Here is a 26,814-nt window from a genome sequence, read left to right as displayed (position 1 = left end):
ACGAACACATAGAAAGTCACTAAAGATATTGGTCCTAAACTAGGAATCCTGAAGGATGAGATTTACTGATTTTTCCCCATATATCCACAGCATGAGCTTTCAAGAAGGATCGTCTGAAGTAGAGATACACAGTTAGCTTCAGTTTTCCCTCTTGCCAGCACAGATGAGAGACTCAAGAAGTCAGGCTGGAGGAAATACAGGTCAGGAAACAAAAACTGCTTTGATAAAAAATGCAATACTAGAAGCGGGGGAATTCTTTTCTAAATGTTGTCTTACTCCCAGAAATAGGCTGATCCAGCTGGAAACATTTAACATTTACCCTAAGATTTTTCAAGAGATTAGATGTAGTTTGGAATTTTGTAGCATGGTTCATTTTGATTTCTAACCTGACCAAGGAGTAATTTTAATCATTTCTAATTTCTTCACATTGCAAAAACTTTCATTAACAATGTTTGAAGCAATTTTATTCCCTTAATGATGTTTACAGTGTAACAGCATTCCAAGGCCAAGCCCATCACTTCCCACTGATTTATTAAGGGTGGATTGTAGCATGGGTAATGTTTCATCAAGACATTTTGTGTAATTTAACTATTTTTTTCTGTTTGTGTACACAGAAAGAGTCAGGTAGTGGAACTGTTAAATTGGATTTTAAATGCTTTGACAGATGTTACATTTTAAATGCGATTAACCTCTCCCTTCAACCTCCAAGGTCTGAACAAATTATTAAATATATCCTACAATGATACAGGCAACAAACAGTTAGAATCCACCAGGTGAAAACTATGGTGCCATAGCCCTAAGCAATGCACAGCTAGACAGGGAATAAAGAGAAAAATGGCATGGATAATTATGAAATATATTAATAGACTCAGCCAGAAACAGAATTACCATGCCCCATTAAGAAGATGCACAGGTATGTGGCAGCAAGCTCTGATGCACTGGGTATAATAGAGGAAAACCATCAGAGTGGCATTTTTTCAAGAGCAGAAGCCCCAGGGAAGAAATCATCCACTTCTCCCTTATGCCCGTGTCAAACTCCTGGACAGTCTGCTGGGAAATTTATCTTTCCTACCCATCTAATTTTTCTCTCTTGCGACAGCAGAAAGAAACTCTGTGGAGGCAGCTTGTATTTCAGATTGATCAGAAAACAATACTTCTTTCCTGTCAAAGAGCCAGGGTTTTGAAAGGAGTTTTCATTGCACATCAAGAGAAGCTGTGGATTTTCAATTATTTTAGATGGTTGTTTTTTTTTTTCAGCCTACTTCCCCAGAATGTCCAACAACATATGGTTTAGGCCAGCTGGATGGCTTTGTGAGTACTCCGGATTTTAGACCTATGTCCTAAGGACCAAACTTCTGGCTGCCCCAACAAAGGCTGGTGCTTCACTGTTCCAGTGTGGTCTGACCCAAATTCCACCTCAGAAATATTCTTGGAAAGAATTTACTGAAAACTCATGTATTTCTATGAAGAAATTTAATTTCAGACAGAGCTCACTGAATGTGTCTGGGTCAGTCTTCTCATGGCCCAAAAATCTCTTCAGTCTCAGTAGGTACAAGATAGATCCGTAGGCCTTGTCCCTCCCTCATCACCATCCATGTCTCTGCCATAGCTATTTCCAGACAAATTGGGACAAAGCAGGGCAGAAGCCAACACTACTTTGAAAATCCCACTCATGCCCTTGCTTCCTTCTTCCTGCTGCTGCTGCCAGCAACAAATGATTTCAAGAGCTGTATTTCTTCAAAGCAGGTTGAAATTCTCTTAAAAACAACAAAACAGAGCAAGCTTTAAGGGAAACAAATCCAGAATATCACCTCTGTGTCTCTGTTATTAGCATCCTGTGTTCTCTTGCTTTGATATTTTCATGAAGCTTTCTCCTCTCTTCCCTCCTCACACCCAAAAGAGCTGCCAAGTTTTTCACACCTTTACTCATTTAACCTCACAAGAAGGGGGTCCATGTTTATCTCCATTTTAAAAAAGGCAAATAGGCACACACATGCACACACACACAAAAAAAAAAAAAAAAAAAGGGGGGGGGGAGGGGGGGTCGACAGGGGCCTTAAACCAGCGTCTCTGAAATAATTCAGGCAACATAATGCAGAGCCTTTTTCCATGGCTAGCTTTGTTAGCAAACAGCCTTCCTCCTTACCAGCAAGGTGTAGGGTAATCTTGGCTAATAAATGCCCACAGGCACAAAACCCCACAGTTTGCCTCTGGCTGTCTTTGAAGATCAAGAATTTTGAGCCCTGCAGATTTGACTGCCACTTCTACCAGGAGTAGCGTTAAGCTGAAAACAAAAACGTAGGGAGGACCTTGTGTGCCTGTGCAAGGATGTGAAGAGCTGGAGAAGTTGCAGCCTTCACCGGTGGGAGTAAATCAGGTGAGCAGCATCAATTTGCAGTAACTGAAAATCTATGTCTTTGCATGCAAACTATGCTTCCACACAGGAACGTGTTTTGTATTTATTTCCAGCACCCAAACCACTCAGCAACTCTTGTTGCCACTGAGCTGATGCAATTACTCCACTAGCTCAAAGCGGTGTGAATTACACCATGCCTATGATCTACAGTGCGACAGTTGCATGGGTTTTACATAAAACAGGCAATATCAAACTGTTCAACAAAGGTAGTAAAAAATGAAAGCAATTATTTCATACTGTTTCAGGAACTTCTCATCAGAAATTCATCTGGTGATGTTCACATTCTTGCTGGCAGCCTACCACAGGATTTGTGCTACATAAAATACATTCATATGGAAGTCAGAAGAAGAGAAATTCTTGACTTGAAAATTCAGTTAATAGCAAAACTGAATTTTGTTTAATGTCCAGGCTTCACAGTAGTGTCTTTTGAAGAGCGTAGTATTAGTTATTAAAATACTAAGCTTTGAAAACATCTACAGTTGATATAGATAGGGATGAAAGAAATTTTATTGATGAAAGAGAAGTTCAGGTCATCTAATTTAAAAACAAGAAGCTGTATTATAATGTGGATGACCGACTGTCCAATGTTAAGATTCAGTTCCAGTATGGGAATAAAAATTCCCAGTGAATAGTCATAAGATATCCAAGGGTACACATTTGTTTATACAAAAGATTTAACAAATCCTAATAGTAAAATTCATTTAAAGCTACAGTGCTCTAGAAGACATTTTGCAATAGGAAAAAGGTTTCAATTTGTAAAATATAGTGCTCATTGTCCCCTAGAAGAAATTTTGCAACAGGAAAAAGGTTTTAATTTGTAAAATAAATTGCTCATTGTACCCAAGAAGAAATTCCGCAGCAGGAAAAAGGTTTTAATTTGTAAAATAAATTGCTTATTGTGAATTGTTTCTCTGGTTGAAATTCCCATTTTGAATAACTGATTTCATTCTTTCTCACTCACCCATGTTCTTTTCCCCCTTCCCCACCCCACCCCTCCAAAAAAAGTTTTCTTCCTTTTCACACAGCAAAGTATATAGTCAAGATTGTTTATTACCTGACGAGTACCAATTTGAAAATAAAACAAAAGAATGTATTTTTAAAACAATAAATTCCCGGTATGTTTACCCCTTGCATAAACAAACAGAGCTGGAGTTTGCAAGAAATATTAAAGTTAATTTAAATTGCAAATCTGACCTTATTAAAATGGCTTTTCAGAGAGCTATAAACAAACAGTGTGTGAGCTGGTAATGTAGCCAAAACAACAGAACACATTCTCAACTAGGATTATAATTAAAGTAAAAAAATATTGTTTTCACAGTTCTGAAAATCTCGGAAGGGAAGGAAGAAGGGAGAAAATATTTTAAGGAACTATCAAGGTTGTAGGGGAAAGTATTCCATTCAGATGGCACTTCTAAGAATTTTTTGGACATTTTCTCTTTCAAACTTAAAATAAATTCTGATGAACAGCTTGAAAACATTATTAAGCATTTACTAATTTAATGCGTTTTGAATACTTTTCTCCTACAGCTACTATATTGCCTCTTAATGTTTGAAGCACAACCATTAAGATTTACTGCATTTTCTGTGAGAATAAAAATGGAGCAATTAAGACCGTGCTTGTATCTGCAATGGATGCAGAAAGCTAATAAATTTCAGAATTAAAAGCCAACAGATAAGCTGGGCTGGTTTCTTGGTTTATAGAAAATCTATACCTGAAGGTCTATTTAAGCCATTGTATTGTTAGCAAGCAAATTGTTTCCTTTTACTTAGAAAAATAATATAGGCTGCAGAAGACCAAGCAAATTAGATAGAACAGAGGTGAAACTCAACAGGATATTTCTACACACACATGCACACACCCCACAGCCTTACATGATTGTAGCTCTGGTATAGCACACGAGTCCCAGTGAGTGTAAAGGAGTACCAGCCCCATGTATGTAGGTGTTCTCTGACCACAATTATATTTTTACTCATGCCAATCTTTATATTAATTTGATTGAAGTTGCTTTTTAAAAAATGTACACAAATAAAGCATTCCAACTCTGGACATGAGTGAAAACAGGCATGAGGAAAACTATGTTTGTAGTCAGAGAATGCCTACAACCATACAGAGAGTTCGTTCTCACATGGACCCAGCGCATCCAAAAACAAAATGGCCAAGAACTGTTCTACTGGTAGAAAAGGACAAAATCAAATACTGAAACACATTCCTCTAGGGCTACATTAGGCAGGGCTGCAAAAAAGCAGAGATTCCCTTTCTTTGCATATCTCTGTGGGGATTATCAGTATTTTGTGAGGCTGGATTTGATGACTGGTTGCTTTACTATTTAAGTGAAGCACATGGGAAGGTAATTGTAGTGTCGAGAGACAAGGTGCCGTTTCTCACACATTACCCATCAGTGCAGGTTTGTCTGCTCTAGGACAGTAGAAAAACTGCATTCTGAAAAGTGTTACAGGCACTTTGACCCTGTCCCTGTTTACGTTTTCTTTTCAGAAGGTACTTCGCCTCGGCATCACAAAACCCCCTGAAACTCTCCAACAAGCAGAGACATACATTTCTTCACTATCTAGAGCTGTGCCTGAAAAGAACCACCCAGCCTCCAGTGAAAGCACCTTTAGTCCTCCTCACCTTAACTAAAGCATCAAAGCAATTTTTTCCAGGGCCTTCCTTTTGCTCAGGGTGGTGTTTAGAGCAAGTACATACAGCTGCTCATGCCAGCCTCAGCACTTCGAGGCAGTTTCTCACTCTCCAGTTAGGAGGCTTTTTTATGAGACTTCTCCTTTTCACTGCCTCTGCTGAGGATGAAAATTGCTTAATTCCCTCCACCTGCAACAGGGTGGTGCTTTCTGCATCAGTGTTAACTAAGTGCAAATGCAAATTGGGAAAAGACAGAATTTCACAGAATTTCACAGAATTTCTAGGTTGGAAGAGACCTCAAGATCATCGAGTCCAACCTCTAACCTAACACTAACAGTCCCCACTAAACCATATCCCTAAGCTCTACATCTAAACGTCTTTTGAAGACTTCCAGGGATGGTGACTCCACCACCTCCCTGGGCAGCCCGTTCCAGTGCCTAACAACCCTTTCAGTAAAGAAATTCTTCCTAACATCTAACCTAAAACTCCCCTGGCGTAACTTTAGCCCATTCCCCCTCGTCCTGTCACCAGGCACATGGGAGAACAGGCCAACCCCCACCTCGCTACAGCCTCCTTTAATGTACTTATACAGAGCAATAAGGTCACCCCTGAGCCTCCTCTTCTCCAGGCTGAACAAGCCCAGCTCCTTCAGCCGCTCCTCATAGGACTTGCTCTCCAGGCCCCTCACCAGCTTCGTCGCCCTTCTTTGGACCCGCTCAAGCACCTCGATGTCCTTCTTGTAGCGAGGGGCCCAAAACTGAACACAGTACTCGAGGTGCGGCCTCACCAGAGCCGAGTACAGGGGGACGCTCACCTCCCTAGCCCTGCTGGTCACAGTGTTTCTGATACAAGCCAGGATGCCGTTGGCCTTCTTGGCCACCTGAGCACACTGCTGGCTCATATTCAGCCGACTGTCCACCATCACTCCCAGGTCCTTCTCTGCCTGGCAGCTCTCCAACCATTCCTCTCCCAGCCTGTAGTTCTGCTTGGGGTTATTGCGCCCCAGGTGCAGGACCCGGCACTTGGCCTTGTTGAACTTCATACAGTTGACCTCAGCCCATCGGTGCAGCCTATCCAGATCCTCCTGCAGAGCCTTCCTACCTCGAGCAGATCGACACATGCACCTAGCTTGGTGTCATCTGCAAACTTACTGAGGGTGCACTCAGTGCCGTCATCCAGATCATTGATGAAGATGTTAAAGAGGACCGGCCCCAGCACCGAGCCCTGGGGGACGCCACTAGTGACTGGCCTCCAACTGGACTTGGCTCCATTTACCACAACTCTTTGGGCCTGGCTATCCAGCCAGTTTCTAACCCAACGAAGCGTGCGCCAGTCCAAGCCAAGAGCAGCCAGTTTCTTAAGGAGAATGCTGTGGGAGACGGTGTCAAAAGCCTTGCTGAAGTCAAGGTAGACCACATCCACAGCCTTTCCCTCATCCACCCAGCGCATCACTTTGTCGTAGAAGGAGATCAGGTTCGTCAAGCAGGACCTGCCTTCCATAAACCAATGCTGGCTGGGCCTGATCGCCTGCTTGCCCTTCAAGTGCCGCATGACTCCCAAGAGGATCTGCTCCATGAGCTTCCCTGGTACTGAGGTCAAACTGACCGGCCTGTAGTTCCCCGGGTCTGCCCTCCGGCCCTTCTTGTAGATGGGCGTCACATTTGCTAGTCGCCAGTCAGCTGGGACCTCCCCCGATAGCCAGGACTGCTGATAAATGATGGATAGGGGCTTGGCCAGCTCCTCTGCCAGTTCTCTCAGTACCCTTGGGTGGATCCCATCCGGCCCCATCGATTTGTGGACATCCAAGATGAAACAGAAGATAACCAAACTATTGTAAATCTTGAAAAAAATACCAGTCTTGGCACACATTCTAGATTAGGTTTGTGGCAGGTTTGTCTGTTCACAAAGGAATTCCCAAAATTTATTTTTTGATGTGCTGCATGAGTATAAATAGCAATAAACAGTTGTTTGTGCAGATCTTTTTTTTTTTTTACTGGGTACTAATTTCAGCTAACAGCATCCAGGTTTCATTCATCAGCTTCGTTTACCATTAGAACCAAAGAATGAGCCATTTCCCTCCATAACAGAAGCAGGTTAAAGCAAGGAGGCAAAAGTACTAGAAGCTACAGGACTGCTGCAAGGAGACTATTTTGTATATAACTGAAGTGTTCCTTCTCCCAGGATCCTTCTGGACTATGCTTTAAATCCCTTATCATCTACATGCAGAACCTGAAAACCTGATTATAATGATCATATGGGTGCTGAATGTGTATTTGCTTTCTCCCCTTTCTGTATACAGGCTTTTGATCAGCTTCAGTCAAGACTGGAGCCTGGCCTCTCAGCCAAGCTACCGGACTGCACCAAGCTTTTGGTTATTTCTAGCATAAAAAAACAATAATGATCACAGTTTGGTGAGGTGCATTATCTGTATAACAAGATCAGACAAAGTTACCGAGGACTAACAGTGAATTCAAAAATTTGAGTACGTCCCACGTGACAAAGGAGTTAAGACACCAATCTAGTTCCTTCTGCTATAAAGTCTGTCTGGGTATTCCTCCCCATCTGGAAAAGTTCCTGTTGGCATCTGAACAAATACAGCCTCTTTTTTAGATCAAGGATAAAGCAGAAGAAATGATAATTTAGAACAGACATCCCCTTCCACCAAACCCTTTGGCTGAGATGAGGGAGAGCAGCAGACACACACCCAGTGCCAGACACACAGGAATGTGAGCCATGTGGGATAGATCCAGGGAATGGTGTGGAGAGGAAACATAATGGGAGCAATAGTCCCAGCCAAGGAAGCCCTACCTGCACCTGTATCATTATGATGAGGAAAAAGCAGTATAAGAGGGTATTTTCCATACTAAGCAGACAGCATAATTGTTATGGAAGATACTGTATTTTAGGGTATGTCATTGCTTATTGGCTCCCTTTCCTTCTTATCTTTTTTTTTTTTTTTTTGCCACATCATGTTCCCAGATGAAAGTGAAGGATTTCAAGTAGGATCGTTAAATAGACACCCAACATAAACTCCACCTTTTTAACTGATTACTGTAGGGAAAACAAAATAAATCAAAATTATGACTGCAGGACTGGCAAACATGACTACATGAAACAACACATACTCTTTACTCCTTCATTCTGTCACACTCAAAAATATAAATTGATATCAGTATTATCCAGACAGCTCTGATTACAAGTCTTGGAAGCTGTAAGAAGTAGAAAGAAACTTCCTAACAGTAATACTCAGTTTCTGCCTTTCCAACACACTGTGACAGTGATGAGGTCTAAGAAGAAATACCACCTTATTAGTGCAAGCGTCTGAATTCTAGTTCAGTTTTCTCATAAAGTTGATCTCATTCTAGGCTGGAAATTTTTCACGTGGGAAAAACTGAAGATAGACATTTCTGGGCTGGTAACTTCAATTGATTGTTTCCATTTGTAAGTGTAAAAATCAGTCAAAGAGCAACAAAAGATTTCCTTTTCATGGTTTTCCTGCAGCTGAAAAATTAATCCTCTTTCCAAGCAGGATGTCCAACAGATTAAAAATAAGCCTAAAGTTTCCCTTACTCAGAGATAACATTTGTATCACTAACTATCAGAGCAGATAACCCAACTGTTTTCTGACCTGTTAGAGACCATGGAAAGGGGCTAATACACACGTCATGGTCAGGGTCTTGTGAGTTAGCCCGTATGATGTGCATCAGCGAGGTCATGAAGAAGAAAGAAGGAATATGGTGAAGTCAGGCTCAGAAAAAAGGCACAACTCAACTGTGATTTTATGTTAAAGCTTGACATCTGGCCCTCTCCTATATCAGTCTCTTCCTTCATTCCTGGAGCCAAGGTCCTTCCCCAGCCTGTCCCCAACTCTGCTGCCAGGCTCCCTGCCCAACCTACATCAGATTTTTGCGCCACCTGCATTTCAATCAGAGAGCTGCCCCACAGCACTGCTGCTTGTGGAGAGTCACAGGGAGTTCATGGGGGAAATCACACCGCATAGCACATTTTATGAAAAAATAAGTGACTGATCTGTTATGTAAAAGCAGCACAAGGCAATGGAGCATGCTCAGAGAGATGACAACTTTGGAGAGTCTGGGATTTCTGTTTCTTTCTGGAACAAGAAAAGCTACACACCTGAGAAAAAGGTATCAAATCTGGTATCATTAAATCATGGAAAAATGCATAGTTATCTAATAAAACAACAATAAAAAAGTAAAATACATTTCTGTTAGCACAGAAAAACATCAATTCCCTCTCCTAATCCCATTCTGGAAAATATTTATCCTATAATTTTATATTCAGGGTGGTGATTTTTTGGCTGAGTAAAATTTAGTTAAACTAAACCTGCAAGAATACAGAGTCTCAGAACCATTCTGCTGAAGTGACCTTGCAAGGGCCTCTTCCAACCCTTCTTCCAAGCAATGCGCAATGCAGCCTGACTAGTTACTGTCCCTGAAGGACATCTATCCAGCTTAACTTCAATACCTGCAGTAACAGAGACCTCCTGTGACCCTACCATCTTCCTAAGCCATTTATGCAAGTGGTTCACTAGCCTTGGAGTGAACTGAAATCAGAATTGCAGCTTAAAACTATTACTACTTGTGTCATGGGCATGGAAAATGTATTTTTTGCCTTCCTCTTGCAGCAAGCATATATGTATTAGAAGATCAAACAGTCATATATTGTTTTCTCTTTTTTGTTTTTTCCCTCACAGTTTATGTTTCTTTAGGCTGTTGATTATTCCTTTTGCTCTCCACTTAAACTTGAAACACAAATTTCTCTGTAAAAATACTATTTATGCTACATATGGTCAGTAGATGGAATGACCACATCTACAAATTGAAGAAAGAGAACAATTCTCAAAAAAAGTTGCTTCTTGGACTGCAAGTTAAAGGGGCAGGAATAGTTTCCACTATCAATAGGTATAGCAATACATTACAGACCTCTCTGGAATTGTATCTAGAACTATTCTATGAAGTAATTCATCTGAAGCAGTGGGACATGAGGACTCTTAAAAGAAGCAAACCTGTGAAATACTTAATTTAGAGCCAGATTACAGGACAAACAGTACCCATAGTTTAGACAGATTATAGAAGATGTATCTGCAAGAAGAAACAACTCCCTAAGCACATGATGTCTGCATGGCCCAATGTGTGGGCTCATCACTCCGGAAATAAAGGAGCCCATTGTCTGAATCCAAAGTGGCACAGGCCTGGCATACAAACCTCCCTGAAGATACATTTAGATCCTTGTAAGTCTGTCACCACCTCCTCTGTTCATAACCTTTCTTCAGAAGGCACTGCCTGGCTCAGAGCACAGAGGCAACATGAGTGAAACCAGCTACACATTTTGCCCTGCATACTAACACAGCTTCTGCAAGGAAAGCATAGCACGCACTGTAACTATCAAAAACAGACATCTCCAGACACCTCTTGTGGTATGCAATGTCTGTCCTACAAGCTTGTTTATATTTGCAAAGATCCAGAGGATTCAGGGGAATCCTGTGTTTTCTCCTCAGTGCTTTACTCCTCTCTTTATATTTAGCAATAATAATTCACTGTGAGCATGTACAAGCACACACATTAGAAAAGCTCTCCAAGTTAATCCCTGAAGAGAAGTTAATTTTTAGTTGATATTCTTAACAGAACTACATTCTTTATTCCTAGTAAGTTACTAATCATCTGCCAGCATACTTCTTCATCACTCTTCCAATTCCTTTGTACTGCCCCAACACAATTCTAAACAGACTGTCTGATACCAGGAGCAAAGGAAAGACAAAGATCAAACCTCCAAAATAAACTAGGAAAATGCATTGCATTGCTGCATAGCACATTTTTCGAAGAGCACTGGAAGTGATTTCAAACACAAGGAAACAAAAAAACAAAAATCCAAAATCACAGGAGTGAAATGCATATATCCATTGCCAGGAAATATTTACGACATGCCAAAAATGAAATGCAAAATTACATTCACGAGTAACCATACAAAACAGCTCTGATCATTTGTCTGTTACTGAATTAGATAATGATCAGACCAGGAAAAATATCAGGTGAGAGATGTAGGGGACACTGCAATGTTTAAATCCATTTGTTTCATACCTCATGGACTTTTCGGAATCTAGTCAGTTATTACCTTACAAATAGAAGGCAACTGTTAAAGGCTGAAGGATAATATTCAGCTAATTCACAACCCACTCAATAGGTGAAAATATCAGCAGGAAGAAAAATGCACCTTGGCTATTAAAATTATTTTCTGTTTTTAATAGAACTGGAAATATACTGAAGGTACAATACACATAAGCTGTATAGCAAGTTAACACATCCGTCAGGTTGTTATGGAAACATTGTCATTTTCATTTGGGTGGAAGCTCTTAGAAAATTGAAGGGAGCACTTACAGAAAGCAACAACCGTCATATCATTACATCTCAAAAGCTGAATCAAATATGAGCCCCGCAAAACAACCTGTTGATACCAAAGGACCTTCACTTGTAAAAGACTGGTAAAGAGACTTACTGTTGTCTGAGTTGCCCAAGTACCTGAACAAGAAGTCCTGATGCCCGCCACTAAAACAAAGTAAAATGATGCTTCAAGGATGGTTGGGATAAGAAAAGATCTGGAAGAGGGAGATTAACTTAGGTTAAGTCCTAATATAAGGCAGTTACTGCTTGATTAATAAAAGAGCAGGTCAGGCCCTGAACTAAAGCCAGGCTGCCACATGCTCATTTTGTGAAGGAGAACTGAGTGAGATAACAGCCCCAGGTGGCTGGAGAGCTGTGTGAGGAGTAAGACACTAGGACAGACTGACCTGCAGGGCTCACGAGAAGAGGACCTACAGAGTAAGATCAGTTGTGATGGTCAGCAGAAGGGTGAGTAGGACATGATGTTTCTCTTCACAAGGATTAGGTCAATAAAGGTTAGTACCAAGTGCTGTTTTAATAGAGGTAGAGATAACAAGTGAGGATTTGACATTTCTGAGTATGGAGCCAGGCAGAGAAGCCTCCTTTGGTAGAACCAGTGGGAATTTCAGGCAGAGAGAGCTAAACATCTCACAAGCCCATCAGGCAAATATTTGAAAGAATAATGACAAAATAAATGTGGCATTTTACAGCCTCAGCTAATGAGCAAGCTTCAGCACCTACAGCTCTAACATAATTAAAAAGCAGAGCATTACTTAACCTATTTCTCATCAGTGTAGGTGTTTCACCCTCAAGGCTCACTTCAGTCTCCTTCACTGACTTATTTCACCAATGATCTGCTTAAGGTATTTCCCCCTTTGCTAGGGCACTGAATTCTGCCTTTTATAAAAGCAGGACTATTAACTGAGATTTGCTTCTGTACTTTGTTTTGTTGGGTAAACAGTAGGTCCCAGTGCCTTTTCCCTCTCTCTACTGTAGTGGTATTAGAAACATGCACTATTTTTAGAAAGCCTATCAAAAGTCAAAGTTATTTGAAATAGTCCTCTTTAGGAAAAAGAGAGGGAGAGAGAGAGAGATATATAGATAGGCAAGTTAAAGTAGAAAAAAGAAAAAAAAACAACAACAACAACAAAAAAAACACATTGTGGTACAATATAATTGCTACAGCTTCACATGGTCTGATTTGGAGGTGCTGTTCACCCCACAATTCTTCCTCTAGTCAACTTGATTTGTGAGTAATCAACTTATCTTTCTGATTAGTCCTACTAATAGCTCAGGGATCAAATTTTACCTTTACCTTTTCCAAATTGCTCGAGGTTTCCTCGTGACACTGATAATCACACTGCAGGTCAGCAGCTGCTGGCCACTCCATTCATGTAAAAGAGGGGTCAAGGTCAACAACAGTTTTTAAGAAAGCATCTTGGAAGTCAACATCCTGAAAATGAAGAACTCTTCGTTAGAGAACCTTTTCAATTAGGAGGAGCCCTGCTCATCACTTCCTTAAGACTCCAAGGAAGTCTGCAGCAGAACCAGCTAAACTAATCTTAACATTTGCCCACACTGACAGAGGTGGAAAGAAATTGAGGGGAAAAAAAATCTTTTTTCTCTCTACACAAAAATCTTTTGGGTTACTTTTGCTCTTAGATAAAGATATAAAAAAGAGGATAAATCTGAGTCTGCAGGTCACCCTTGCAGTCCTGACTAAATAATAGACACAATGGTGTCAGTGACCCTCTTATAAGATGGTCCCCCGCTGACCTGCTCAGAGCAAATTGGGCCTGCATACAACTGGTCCCGCTGACATCTTTACAGCTGTAAGCCCATTATGAAGGCTGAAAGGTTTCAGATGAAGGAAGAACTGAATACATGCTTTCTGGGATTTATGTCTACAGCGTGAGCGGGGGGTGGTGGTTTAAAGAATCCTATGGTAAACAGAACAGAAGTCAGATACTAATCCTCTTTTATTTCTTGTCTCTGTAGCAGGAGTAGAAGGCTCTGCAGGCAGCAGAAGTGCTTACCTGGGAGAGGCAGGCAATGAGGCTGAGAGCCCTCGGCTGTATTCATGCTTCCCAGGCAGGGAGCCGGGACACTGGTGTGGGAGAGTCGAGGCAGAGTCTGACAGGCCTACAGCTCTGGAGTGGAAAGACCTAGTGCCGTTCTGCAGAAATCTCTCCTGCTGCTGTGGACACAGCTGCTATGGCAACAGGATAAGAGGGCTGCTCCGGGGGAGTTTTTCTTTCCCTACGCTCATTCACCTGCCCCACCATGAGGAGCAGGCGAGATTGTTTTGTGCTGAAATGGGTGAGCTGTTGCTGTGCTTCAGAAGGATCACTTTGTAGCTTCAGCTGGTACATGGGCTATGCAGAAGAGTCACAGTTTGCTGAAATACCCAGCCCAATGGATTGCAGTATCCTGGGTTTCTCTTGAAGTTTTCCTGTCCAAGTTGTGGCCAGCACACTGCCTGCATTGCATTGTAAACACGGCAGTAATGGTTTGGGAGGGCTTGGGGGTTCATTAACACAGCTGCCCAAAAATCCAGATGCTTTCACTGAGCAAAGCACATGCCGAAAAACACGCTGCCCCAAAGAATTTGTTCATAGAGAAGGTAAGACAAAGAATAGAAGCAGGAAATACAGTCATATCTGAAGAAATGAGGCAAAAGGGACTTACAAACTGGACTGCTGACCAGCTGCTTTGAGACCTGTCACTGTAAGAGCAAAAACACAAGATCACGAATGTGCTAATCCCAGCACCTGACATACTTTCAGCTTGATTTTGAGTCTTTCATTTCACTTCACTTTGACTGCTATAAGTAATAATGATTATCACAACAGGATGAGAGTATTTCTTTGCTGCTCTGAGGTACTGTGACAATTAACGTGGGTATAACTTTTTAGGAAGCTGTAGAAATGGCAGACACTGTAGAAGTTCAAAGCAATATTATTATATGGCTCAGAAAACGATACAATATGCTGACAGAAATTATGCAGTATAGTGCTTAATAAACTTACAGCCAGCATAATAAAAATTCTGTCAGTAATAAACTCCTTTCCCAATTGACTGCAGACCTGTGTTGCCAAAAACTATCTCCCCCTTGCAGATCCTATAGCACTGCATCTTCATCCTCAGTAAAACAGTACCCCAATGACATTGTCAGCCATTTTATTTATCTACAGTAATAAAAAAAATACAAATAATTCACCTAAGTATTCTTGTGCTTAGTGTTAAATTGATGTATTAAAAGAGTAATAAGAATTTATGCACACTCAGGTGAATGTATTTGCATCTAAGTGAGTAAAGCCACCGAGCTGTGGACCTACCTAAATCTAATATCTTATACGTAACTGCTAATTCCCTGCCCTAGATATTACTTAAAACGTTATGTATTATTGCAGAATCATCCAGGCAATCTGTTCTTCTGTGCCTATCTGGCCTACAAAGCAACCAACACCTGTCTAGAAGCGTTAAAAATAATGCAAAAGGGCAGTAAAGCATTACTATGTATTCATTTCTAGCATGATGCTAATTTTTCCTATTACTTTGACAAGTAGACACAAATGATGTAGTTGTGCACCCAAGTGATTATGAAAAATAGACATGCCACTATAAATGCCAATGCCCAGTAACGTCCATGCAACCATTTAGAAAGGCCTTTGATGCACTTCTTGTTAAGCATAAATGATTTGGTCATTGATTATCTGATCAAGAGTAACATCTTGTCCACTCAGCTGTCAATACATTCCAGAAGGAGAACAACAGTCAGAGAATAATTTGTAAATAACGAAAGCTGTTCACGTAAACAGATCGATGGACAAATGCATAGAGAAAATAGGGCCTATTGACAGATTAGTCATGAAGAGTAGTGATTAGAATTCATTAAATAAGTATTTTCAGTTTACCAGCTTTAACCATCACACCACAACAGATGCTGGATTTCAGAAAACAGGCCTCAGTAGTCTAAGCACAATGTTTTTGAAGTATTTGAGTGCCTATGAACTACCAGTTTGAGTCCAGGCATTAGCACAACTATTTTTGCCTTTATGGAGGATAGGCTGCATTTCAGGGATTTTACTGAATGCAGATAAGACTTAGAAAGCCGTCTTGCTTGCCTGGATATTAGCAATCATGTATTAGCTTCTGATTAAAGGAAAAGAATTAGTCAACAATGTCCTTTACCAAACCTCTGAAATCCTCTGCACAAATGTGCTATGCATGATTCATATCTATCTTTCTGTTCATTGCAAAGCTGTGGAGAGTGGCTTTTTATTTTATACATACCGCATATCTCTGTTTCTACACAGTTCTTGTGACAGTTTAATCTGAAAGTTTAGTGCAGACCATGAAAACAGACATGCGAGCTGTAGGTTCTGTCTTTACATTCCATTTACCACACTATACCATAACTAATGTCACTAACACAGAGAAACTGTCTTTCTTATGTGGATTGGAAGACAACCTATAAACCACATTCAGTTGAAATCTAAAATACAGCCCACAGTCAAAACAAAGGGCACACTCAAGTTACGAGGATCAGGACAAGGGGGCAGGATGAGAGTGGAGCCCCTAGCCCCCTTCCCTGACACCAGGGTGGAGTTCTCCAGTCTCTACAAATAACTTTTATTTCAAAGACTGTTGTGGCTGCATGTCTTCCAGAGAGATTGCAGCAGGGCATGACAATAGGGTGCTTGTCACATCCAAGGGTGGGACATCCAGATTAAAGAGAGAGAGGCTGTCTGCACCAATTCATTGAAGCACAGTGGGGTAGATGATGCTGACCATACCCTTAACTACACAAAATATGCCTGGTTAAACAGTATCAGAAGGAGTAGAATTCATTACAGGACACCAACTGTGAGACTAGAAAGGCACTATCACCAATGTTACAGTCATAAATCTTTACCTGAATCCTGCCATAAGCTTAAGTATCAATCTGATGAGATTGTGTTCTGTGCATATGTTATGAGACAGCACTCACAACCTGGAATTGATTCAGAGAAAAATGACTATGTGAAATACACAGTCTAGGTTCAGCCTGGATCTTTCTTGCAATAAACATTTGCTTATGGATCCTTTAAAAAAAATTAATAAAAAAAAAAAAAAGGAAGAAGAAAAAAAAAAGAGCTGAGCAAATCATTTGGCAAAGGAAATGGCTAGGAGGGAAGTACTTTTTCAACACACTGATATCCCAAAAACAATACAAATTTATAGTACTGTGGGAATGTTGAAATTCTTTTGATATATTTACAGTGCTGATACCTTGTGTTTTATCTTCTAAGGATGTGATGACCAAATGCCACAAGGCCTCCCCAGAAACATAGCATACACCTAACAAACACAATAAATAAACCAACATTTCTTTGGCATTTATTGACTTCCTAGAGGCTCATGGAATATGAAAAACAGGCCTCTGGAATTTGAAGCAGTGCTGTCTAAAGTGGTTGAAAGGCAAAAATCAGGACTTTGTGTGTAGTCTGAATCACAGGGAATACAAGAAGCTGAAAGTGTAAGGAGAAGAAACAGGTACTGAGCATGTTCTGAAGTCAGAGATGATATGCGTATCAATCTTTTATCCACAAAACTCGTCAGTTAAATCTAACCTGTCAGATTGAGCTAGAATCAGTGTTTAACATTGGTAGTCCATAAAGGAATCTAGAATTTAGCACTCAGCACAGTTCAGGGTGATTTCTCATGTCACAGTGCCTTTGCTGAGATTTCCCCTTTGTCCTCTGTATGGGGATATGGATAGTACTAGAATAATTCAGTGCAGAAACAGGAAAAATAGTTTTACCTCTCCCAACATACTTACATTCTTTTCTTCATTTACACCCACCAAACTGGCAGTGGAAAATGGCAAATGAATTTTATCATTATTCAGATATTTATTCTTTCTACAAGATGCTTTGAAATGTGGTCTATGAAGATAATCAGTTTGGACAAGAAGAAACGTATGGATGAGGATTACATGAAGCAGAATAGTGTAATTGTTGATAGGTGGTCAAATGCTGTGAACACCATAAAATCTGTGCTTTTTCAAATGTATTGTGGCTGTAAGCAACACACTGAATTGCAAAACTATAAATGCAAATACTTTATATGTCTGTGTATATAAAGGAAAGAAGCAGAATCTAGAGACAATAGAATAGCTCGAACTCCAATTCAGCTATCATGCTTGCAGAGCTTGATTTACAGTTTTTAATAGTGTGTCTTCTCTTTGCTGGAGCTGTCTTAAGCATCATTAAATTACTAAAATTTGTTGCAAGCTAAGAACATACATATGTTTTTACAATGCCTCAGCTCACATAGCATAACTCATCTGACAGCTATTGTAAACCACCATAAGATGAATCAAGTGAACTCTCATGTATCACACACACACAAAATAGCAAATAATTTCAACATCAGAGAAAAACAGACTACCAGTTTCATTTTCAGGACTAAATCAGAGAGAACAAAGGTCTGAATCTTTTTCATTTTTTCAAATCCAGAACCATAAACCTGGCTGCCAGACTGTGTTGCTCTGCATTCTGAACTCTTCTGTCCTTTACTTGAAAAATCCTGATAAGCTCTGGAACGATAATATATATTTTTAAAATCAGCAATAGGAAGGTCTGTGAAATACGCATAGAAAGCACTGAAGTCAAGCCTTGAAGTTATCTGTTCTGGTGCTTTTGGTTGAACCCAGGACATGGAAACTTGCCAGATGAAGTGGATTCAAGAAAGGACAATACTGGAAAAGACTCTTCTTCTGAAGGTCTTATGTTCATCAAGCAACAAATCCAGGAAAGGTATTAGACCTCTTATCTCACTTTTGCACATTTTTTTGTGAACATAATAGATCTAGTGTTGCCTTCCAGTCTGCATTCCCCTAGAGTTAAAGTCCTGATCTATGTATAATCATTATATGATTATATGCTAAAAGAAAGAAGTGAGCAAAGCTACAATTTTGCTACAGATGATAAATTCTTTTGCTTCATAACCATGAAGAAAAGTGTCATGAACTTTCTCTCCTTTCCTCTCCCATTCCAGCCAGATGCATAGGTGACAGATACCTTGTGCTGTGGTCAAGAGGATGCTACAGCAATGAGATGGCCTTGAAAATTGCCAAACTGTTTTTTTTCTCTGCTGTTTTAAAGGTAATTTTGAACACATCACAAGGAAAACATTGCTATTCCACCAGGTGTTTGAGCCATCATTTTTAAGTGCCATCATTTGTATGTGAAAAGCTGATTTTCATTTCCTCATCTGTCTCATTTTTTCCACAAAACTGTCTGCCCTGAGAGAATCTAGGAAGAAATCAAAACCATGTTGTTATTGTTCTCTCCAAGTGAAATTTTTCCTCAGAATTTTCCAAGATTAATTTGTTTCCCACACCAAAGAAAGATCTTTTGGCACAGGATGGGATTCTATTTTTCCAAGACAGCTACAAAAAAGCTGAACAAATGAAATACGAAAAAGATGCCCTATCATTTATCCAAATAAAGTTATATATTTAGCCATACTCTGCACAACAGATAAATGCCTCTTACATCTTGGCCACTATTCTTTGACTGTAAGAAAAGCAGGACCCATAGTCCAGAGCTAGGCGCAAACCATTTTTGCATGCATAGCGACTGATCTTTTATTTCTCAGTTGTTGGATTGCCGTTTCCTAACTACAATCCAAGTTTTAATATTCTAGTTCTCCAGGGTAAACTCCATTACATGATGCTGACTTTCTATCATGAAAACTATTATTTCAAAGGGCAGGAGGAATGTGTGTGTAATTTTAAAGGGCAATTTTTAAGGGTATGAAATTCTTCCATTTCTTGTCAGAATGATAACCATACTTTTTCATTTGCGGCAGCATTTTTATGAATGGATTGCAAGACTAGAAAAATGAAGTAATCTCATTGGCATAAGATTTTACAGACAGGGAATCACATCCAAAAACTCACATCAGTGGCAAAAGACTACAAATCTTGACTCCAGGACTGGTGTCAAGACTAGATAATTCTTCAGCAATTAACAAACATCCCAATTTCAGTTACACAGGGAGTTCTTATCTCCCATAACAGAACATTACCAAGGGACTGACGCTTTTTTGTTTGGCCTATGACTCCACAGGAGTATTAGCAGTAGTAAAAGCCAGTAGCAGATGAAGGTGGTAGTATTTTATTCTGTAGGTCTGAAGGTGAAGTTCTACCTCCTAAACTTAATCATCTGAGTAGCCTTCCTGTCTTTTCAACAAGAGAATAATAAGGACAGACTGCACAAATGAAGCCTTAACCAGAAATACTCACTAATCTGACCTGCTGAAGGACTAACTATCCAGAGCTCCATCTGAAGGTCACCCAAATTCCCTGCCTTCACTTTCTCTGGGAGTTAGGTCCATTCACTCACTTAAACCTTTTTTTTAAATAATGGAGGGTTGCTCCTCAGTTAGCTATTATAATAAGGCATCCTGCCTTATTCTCTTATTTCTGGATACTGGCACGAGCGCTCCGTTTGATGTGGTATTTTCCACATAAAGCTCTCAGGAGAAGACTGTGCTCTGCTGAGCGTTATGTATGGCTCCCTGAGGCATTGAATTATAGCTCAGTTCTGTTAATAGAACTCCTCGTTATTAACTTCACTGCTCTGCGCTATATATTACACCATGAAGCAGCCCAAGCGCCCACCAGCACCGGAGCACTGGGGCCAAACAGGTGGTTTGTCATTAAGAAGGGAAAAACCAGAAACAGCAGAGCTTGCCAATGACCGGGAAGAGTGGATTTACAACAGCAGATCATCCAGGCTCTTCCTTCTCTCTCAGGAGCTAAAAGCTCTGTTTTAAGTAAATTCCCCCACCAAATAATCCAGAAGGAATGTCTCAAAATGATTCAAAACATTGCTAACATGCTTCCAAGCTGCATCCACACAAAACACAGTCACCACGAGCAGCATCCTGCTATTTTACTGGCCGAGACAGGCCACATAACTCAGCTGCTCCAGAGACACTTGTAAATAACTACTGTCCTCTACAGGCCGTATGATACCTTGGGATGTCTCTTCCACTATCTTGCACGTTCTTTACTTTTATCTTAGTGCATTTTTCTGGTAAGCAGCTTGACTTCAAAGTATTGTGAGAGAAAAGGAAAGCCTATTAAGGTTTAATGATCGTATTTTAGTCTCTTAACACCTCATGGAAAGGTTGCACAGGAAGCTAAAATTATACTAAGGAAAGGCAAAATGAAAACCTGAAATCCTTCTAAAGATCACATTCTGTCAGAGCAAACAACAAGGAAAAGAGCCACGACTCAAGACTGCACAGAGCATCTAAGGAGCTATAAAATTAACCAATAACACTCAGAGGATTTTCATCAAGAAAAAAAAAAATACACAGACAATATTAAGGTCATAAACCACTAAGCCAAATTTCTGTTGTTCTTCAAAGACAGCTATCTCTTTCATTAGGCAGAGGGGCATGACACTCCCACAGAAAACATTATCTTCCTCCTCCACAGAAACTCATGTGAAATGCTGGATGTAAGAGCCACTTAAGACAAATAAGCACCAAGTTCCCAACCTTTTGTCTTCCACAGCCACAACACAAACAACACATAAACCTTTAGAAAAGCAAACTTTGTGGATGACTTGCATAAAAGCAGGCCTGAAGAACAGCCCCCACTTCAGTTTTGCATGTCCTCTGGGTATTGCTGTAATCTTCACCAAAATCAAAAACATTTCTCATTTTGCCTTCCAGAGAGCAAGACAAAACAATACTTTTCCATGTCAGAATCTTGTACCATGGATTTAAATTCCACAAACTGCTTCTGTTTCCTGGGCCTCTGTCTGGGTAGGCCTCTCCTGGGGCAATGCAAAGGGCACAGAGAGAAACAGTGAGCTCACAGCCAAGGATTTCCTGAGCAAGGTGTTACCGGTGGATCTGGGCCAACATGGCCCACACTTGTGTTCAGTGTTGAGTGGCCACAAATGTGGCCACAGACATGTCCCTTTGAGGGACAGGAAAGGACATTACCTCAGGAAGTCTCAAGGGAAAGCAGATTTCTGACTATTAACCTAGGCACGTAAAGCTTTTGAAAAGCTGGCATGAGGGAGTGAATTGCTTTCCCGGTAATCACTGCTCATTTACCTCTCCCGTATTTCTGATTATGCTGTTCTGAGACACTTGGTAATAGCGAAACCCATCCTCCCTTTCTGCATTCACACTGTTGACCCTTTGATTTTATAAGTTTCTTGATCACCCCAAAGTCAGACAGTTCTAGTTTCTGTTATAAATGAAGTCTCAACTCAATCTGAATTTAGTAATATTTATACTTATATAAAAGGTATAAAAGGTATAAAAGGCAAGTAAACCGCGCTGGGTGTGCAGGGAGTCTACGCTCCACCAACACGCACACACGAATATCAAACATACTAAATATATAGAACATTGCTTTACATACTAAATGCAAGTACGCCTATACATTTGTACAATCAGAAAAGGTAACACAAACCTTTAAGTTCCATGACTTAACAGTCCCCATTTTCCATTCCTTTTCTTGATTACAAACAAGTCTCCATTTTCCATTCCTTTTGAACAATATGTCTCGCTTTAAGTTGTCAAGCAACTCGGCCTTCAGGCCTTATGTATCCTGTTCTTCCCAGATCGAAGAAAAACATATCCATCTCCTTCTCAAGGCCAATGAGGCCTGGGTCAAAAGGCATGTCCAGGTCAACAGGGGGCGTAACAGCAAAAGCCTCCGATGGCTGTAGCAGCAGAGGGGCCCATGGCGTAGCAGTCAGATCAGTAAAGGAGCCCGCAGCTCCCTCACTGTCTGGCAAACCACACGTTTCTGACTGTGGTCCCACAGGGCTCTTCAAGGCCTCAGAGACTGCTCGCCAGGTGCCGAGCAATCCCACTGCAACCGTGTCATTTTTAGTTGCAGAGTCCCACACCTTGACCTCAGTTTGGTCCCATATTTCAGGCTCATAAACTGCCTGATTGTTAGTAAGGAGAATAAGCTGTAAGGTTACCAGGACAGTCTTTGTTCCTAAGGACGTATGATTCCCCATAATGCGCAACTGCTTACCAGCGAGAGGCAGTTGTGTGCATGGGTCCGTTTCTCTCAGCTTGAGCTTCTCTCCAGCTCTAGAGTGCCAATTTCCAGCGACTTTCTGTATGAGCTTCTCTGAGCAATTTGCTGAGTTTGGCCGAACCCATCTTCATGAGGCAATCAATGTGCCTGTTCCCATCCTGGTCTCCATTCTGCCAGCCTGTTCCTCTTCACTTCTTTTTCCTGCTTCTTTATTGATCATAACTTCATCGTGTTGCCTTTTTTATCTTGATGGCAGGCTCCCCTCTTACACCCTTCTCTCCACAGCAGTTCTTTTCAAAACAACTTTTCATTGGTCAAACAACTTTGAATATAACAACAGCAGCAAACACCCAGCAACTTCCATGCCTTAATGGCTGGAGAACAAGAAACACCAGACTGCATGGTGTCTCCTGAATCACCCTTCTTTGTTCCCTCTAAGCTCTTTTACATTCCTGATGGCCTCATCATTAAGAGTCTAGTGTTATCTCAACCACGGGGCTTTCCAACCCCCATGGCCACACTCCCAAATCTCCCCCTTCTTTATTAATATAAACCATTTTCTCGACACGAATTACCACTCCATATATAACATTTCCATCCTGCTCTTTGTATCCTCCCTTCACACAAGCTTACAGGGCCTCTGCATTTCCCTTTTACTTTGAACTAAGAACCGCCTTCTTCAAGGCTAATTTCTCAGCCTGTGCAAACATGCTTCTTTTTTTCCTCTCAAAGTGTTTCTGCAGCTGCCTATTGATTTGGTATTTTAAAATTAAAGCAGAAGATATGAGCTCCACACTTCAGGAAACCTCAAATTGACAGGAAATAGCAATCTTACAGCTGTATGCTGTAGAAAGCTCTTTATATGCCATTCTCATCTATTGACACATCTTGTCTGTTGTTTACTGCTGTGATCCCATCCATGCTGACATGCAGCTTTCCTGTACAGCCTCAGTTGGGTACCTAAAGCTGCACACAACAGTACATGGGTGCAGGTTGCTGGGGTTACCCTCCAAAATCAGGGTTTGGCATGTAAAATTCTTTTAGTATATGAGCTGTAACAGCTTAATTATGGGAGAAGTGCAAACTCACTGTGCACTAAAAATAACCAGTGCAGGTCCTTTCAAAACATGAACACACAAATTAAAGATTACTGAGACTCACACAAAAGCTATGTTACTGGCAGCAATGGGACATTTGGGGCTCTTTCCTGTTCTAATGATTTTGATCCATACAAATCACTGTAAGGTAATAGATGCTTTACAAAGTGTTTGTTTTTATAGGTTAATCTGCTTAGACCAGATGCAAAATTATTAAAAGAAGAATTAGTATTCCTTTTAAGGGATGCCACGGGTTTTGTGCACAGGCCATCCACAGTCTCAACGTTATCTTCTGGAATAAAGCTGCCTTCGTTCTGTTTTCATGGCTCAGAGAGGCTGGCCCTGAACCCAGCAAGCCAGCTTTCTTCCTTATACTTACACTGCCATCTAGTGCCTCTGGCACAAAACGCAAGCTACTCTCCACGAACTTGTCACAAAAGATAAAAAGTCTAAGGTTCATGTCAAGCCTCAATTTTTCATTTGGAAACCAATCTTTGTGATACCGCTATAGATTTTTCTGAGTACAGATCAGACTTGCTGTAATGAGGTTTCTTTTTTTTTTTTTTTTTTTTTTTCGATGTAGCCTGAAGTATGAGCTCACTCTTCTGACTGTCTTGGCTGTGTGGTGTTTTCAAATCTTGTGTCAGCCACACTCAATGAACCAGAATGGCATTGCTGTTTATATGTTTTTGGTTAGGACTCAGAGACTTTTCCACAGGGAATTAGGTCTCAGGAGGAAAAGGAGTAGTTATAGTTAAGCAACAGTGTGAATAGTGTTCATTAACTTCAGGAACACATTAAAAATAGGTGAGCACAGACGCAGAAAGTAGACTAGGCCTTTAGTTTTCCTCATACCATTCTGCTCTTTTGCTGGGTAAGAATTACATCAATTTTCTCCATGAAAAGGGGGACCTGTATTTCTGAGGGCATTTCATTGAGCCTGTTTTTTTTTGTTTGTTTGTTTGTTCGTTTGTTTGGCTGTTTTTAAGATGTATTAACACAACTCCTCCTACCTTGTTAAGTCATTATAGGCATGCAGAAACCATGGATGCTTTCCTTGTGTATTTCTATGTTAAATGTGGCCTTTTCCAACCTATCCTACTCGTCTCCATTCTACTGGGTCTACTAGGCTAAACAGTCTGTGAAGCACAGCACATTGCTGTATCTTCTCTGGAAGAATCCTTGCAGGCAGTGTCAGCTGTGGGTGCTGTGCCTACGCTTCAGCTCACCAATTTCATCACTTCTGTCTGCTTTTCTTTACTGAGTCTGTTGGACAAAGAAACCCCAGGACACCAACATACTGACAGTACATGATATCAATGGAATACCCTTCCAAAAACTGTGAAAGACCCCATTGTATGATTATCATTAGAAGCAGAGCATGATCAGTGTCCCAAGCACTGCGGCTGACATTAATAATAAAGTAGTGTCTTCAGTGACATATTCAAAAGGAAATAAGGAACCACACCCAGTCCCTCACCATCAGTAATGCAGAGCAGACAACAGCCAAGCAGAAGCACATCAGCCAAGTGACTTGCTCTCAGAGAGAGGCCTGCACTGCCACTTTATGGGTTACACTTTCAATAGGAGGAGACACTGAGCTTTTAATCAGTTCATTTCCCTCGTAACACGTTTATTCTTTGTAGGAAGGCAGTTAACACAGCAGCTGCATTTCAGTTCTATTAAGCAACAATGCTTTGTGCCACTATATCCCCCAATTGTTCCAATTTTCTACTAAGGAAACTGGGGCATGAAGTGAATGCAGGACACACCATGTTAGTAATAAATACAAACACTACATTACCCAAGACATGCTGTTTAGATCTGCACAGTGCCCATATTCATACTGGGTTGCACAGGCACTTTGAACAGCAGTTGGAGTTTGGTATCCTTTGACTGGAATGCTCCAGATTTCCATCTACCACTCATTTTAAGTGTTAGTAAATTTAATAAATATTATTAAAAAATCCAGGACTGCCTGGGACTGTGCTCCCGAATCACTTAAAAGGAAAACTGTACATATTGAAAAATCAATACAGCTTCATCGATAAAATTCATGATATTCTACTCTCAGAGCACTGCCCCAACTAAAATTGAGGCAAGTAAGGAATCTCCAGATTGTCAGAAACATGGGGCATGCAAAAATCATTTCTCTTCTATCTGCAGTAGAGAGCACTGGTGATATTTACATGGTGCTGAGTTCCTTGCAGGATTAAAGAACTGGGATGTGATTAGGTCCATATTCTTTTGAAACAGGCAGGCACAGGGAGAGAAAGTCATTCCAGTTAGGCAATGCAAGGCTTACACCTCACAGGGAAGAAAATAACCATCATCACATTTATACTCAGCTCATACCTTAGTGGAATCCAAATCCAAAGCTGTAATCAGGTTTTGATGTAATAAAAGAAAACCAACACCCTTTCTGCATCAGGCTTGGGGGGGGGGGAGGGTGTGTGAACGTTTTGATGGTAAAAGGGGATGACAAACAGAAACATGGACTAAAAGGAAAGAAAATCCTTCAGACTATTAACATTCTAATATGCAACTGCAGAAGAACAGCAAAGATCTTTCCTGACTTCTATGAGGTTGAGAAGCGCAAAGACGGAAGAAACAATCATCATCTACCATTCCCAGCTCACCAGCAACACAATAAATGTTGGACACATTTTGCAACACCAACCTTGCTTTTACCATAAATTGGGAAGAAAAGCTAATCTCCCTCTATCCCTTACACAGAACAGAAAATGAACAATTGTTTGCTTAAAATCAATGGTAGAATAACCACCAACAGAAAATAAATGGGAAATCTCCCACCCTTTTGTCTCAGCACTCAAAGGAAAGCCCAAATACATACACTAGGGAGAAATACTATTTGGAGAGCAGGTCAACAAGGCCTTCTCAGAGCCCTCCTCCTGAAAGGGACTTGCCCTGCTGTATTGAGTGAATTCCCTATAATGCTGGCAAAAGTTTTTAGGATAAAATATCAGCTGAGCAGCAAGAGAAACCTAAAGTTGAACCATTAAGTGGCAATCTTGGACCAAATAGGAAATAGGAAGCTTATGCCAAAGACATTGTGCAACCCTATGCAGCTTTATAGATCTCTGTGTGGAGACGTTATTGTGCTCCTCAGCTCAGCACAAAACCTGCCTCGTCTCTGCAGTGAATTTATTTATTGCTCCCACTACAAGAGC

General features: G+C 40.7%; 1 long non-coding RNA gene across 7 annotated transcripts in view; it reads right to left on the bottom strand.

Annotated features, from left to right (window-relative positions):
* The window catches only part of LOC106016529 (uncharacterized), a 309,486-nt gene extending 295,859 nt beyond the window's left edge, over positions 1-13,627 (bottom strand). For all 7 annotated transcript variants that reach the window (XR_011809545.1, XR_011809542.1, XR_011809546.1 and 4 more), the window contains exons 1-2: positions 13,489-13,627; positions 12,768-12,905 (exon numbers count right to left, since the gene is read on the bottom strand). This is a non-coding gene — a long non-coding RNA (uncharacterized lncRNA). The remainder of the gene's footprint in view (positions 1-12,767; positions 12,906-13,488) is intronic.
* Between the last annotated feature and the right edge of the window lie 13,187 nt (positions 13,628-26,814).

This window comes from Anas platyrhynchos, chromosome 5 (assembly GCF_047663525.1).
Source record: "Anas platyrhynchos isolate ZD024472 breed Pekin duck chromosome 5, IASCAAS_PekinDuck_T2T, whole genome shotgun sequence".
Lineage (NCBI taxonomy): Eukaryota > Metazoa > Chordata > Aves > Anseriformes > Anatidae > Anas > Anas platyrhynchos.
The sequence above is the reverse complement of the archived record's forward strand: the minus strand, read 5'-3'. Positions and strand labels throughout refer to the sequence as shown.